Source organism: Ixodes scapularis, unplaced genomic scaffold (genome assembly GCF_016920785.2).
Source record: "Ixodes scapularis isolate PalLabHiFi unplaced genomic scaffold, ASM1692078v2 ptg000800l_1__unscaffolded, whole genome shotgun sequence".
Taxonomy (NCBI): domain Eukaryota; kingdom Metazoa; phylum Arthropoda; class Arachnida; order Ixodida; family Ixodidae; genus Ixodes; species Ixodes scapularis.
Window position 1 is genome coordinate 1,807,034 of NW_024610039.1, and position 1,753 is coordinate 1,808,786.

Here is a 1,753-nt window from a genome sequence, read left to right on the forward strand (position 1 = left end):
GGACAGACATCGGATGGTCGGACGCCTCGATCACCGCAGACTGGGCTGATGGCTCACGCTTCCACGGCGGGGCGTTTTCTGCAACGTCAGTCCACCAGCCATTGCCGCCGTTTCCACGAGTCACCAGCGAAACTGTAATCACCGACCAGGGCGTCGCCAACCAGCCAACAGCAGCAACGTCCTCCGAGAAGCCTATATCAACGGCGCCGAAACCGGAGCAGTTCAGTGGGTGTGGCAGCCTACGCGACAACATGCTCAAACCACTTTTCATCGTACAGATTGATCTGCTGATCGGGACACGGCCACCCAGCCAGCGTAAGGGGACAGACATCGGATGGTCGGACGCCTCGATCACCGCAGACTGGGTTGATTGCTCACGCGTCCACGGCGGGGCGTTTTCTGCAACGTCAGTCCACCAGCCATTGCCGCCGTTTCCACGAGTCACCAGCGAAACTGTAATCACCGACCAGGGCGGCGCCAACCGGCCAACAGCAGCAACGTCCTCCGAGAAGCCTATATCAACGGCGCCGAAACCGGAGCAGTTCAGTGGGTGTGGCAGCCTACGCGACAACATGCTCAAGCCACTTTTCATCGTAAAGGTTAGTGGCAAACGCCATTATGGATTGAGAAGTAACAAATTGTTTCTCATTGTGCTGCCGCACCCACAACGGCTACGGTGTATTTTCGCTGAGTGCTTTGATTTGTGTAATCTTCTCTTACTCTCTGGAGATATTGAAAGTAATCCAGGCCCAGGTACGGAAGAAACCTTACAAAAACTTTCGGTAGGTCAAAATAAGATATTCGAGGCGATTAAGGAAATAAAATTCACTCAAAAGAAGGTCGGCGAAAGAATAGGTGCTCTTGAAGAAACCGCTGAATAATTCAAGAGCGTCTCAAAACATTTTGACACTTTTTCGAGAACTGTGCTCAAATTAAAACAAACAGTTTCTTCGCTCGAGAACAAAGTAGACTACCTAGAAAACCGAATCCGCAGAAACAATTTAATCTTTTTTGGAATTCCTGAAAATATCAACGAAACTAAGCGGGATATAGAAAAAGTTATCATCTCTGATATTCTTGAAGACAAACTAGGCATTGAAGATGATAGGGTGGAGAGGATTCATAGGATTGGAAGACCGACTAAGGGGAAATCCAGGCCTGTAATATTGAAACTCTTTGACTATAATGTAAAAGAAAACATCCTGAAAAATGCACGGAAACTTAAGGGAACCAAAATCTCAATATCTGAAGACTTTTGGATTCATATCAGACAAAAAAAGGAAGCTTCTCTGGAACAGTGCCAAAGAAGACCGTGACAAAGGCCAGAACGTCGTGCTAAGATTCGAAAAGTTGATAGTTGGCAATTCTTGCTATCAGTGGGATCCCGTGAAAAACGTTCGTATTCTGATTAACTCGAGGCAACGAGACGACAGACACGCGGAATCTAACAACGAATGACAACAGTGCTCGAGATCTCGTTCGTTCACTCTTATCAATGTAAACGCCAGAACTGTAGTAAATAAAACTGCTGAACTAGAACACATGTTATTGTCCGATGACCCTGATATAGTTGTGGTAACAGAAACATGGTTGCACGATAATATTACCGATAACGAAATCATTCCACCAACACATAAAATTTCCGAAAAGACCGGGACACGAGAGGGGGAGGAGTGGCAATAGTTCTTAAAAATAATATCGATGAAACATTAATTCACGATACCTTAAACATCGAATCGATCTGGGTCAAGCT

General features: G+C 46.3%; 1 pseudogene; it reads left to right on the forward strand.

Annotated features, from left to right (window-relative positions):
* The first annotated feature begins 251 nt into the window (after positions 1–251).
* LOC121834228 lies at positions 252–1,458 on the forward strand (annotated as a pseudogene).
* Positions 1,459–1,753: the final 295 nt, after the last annotated feature.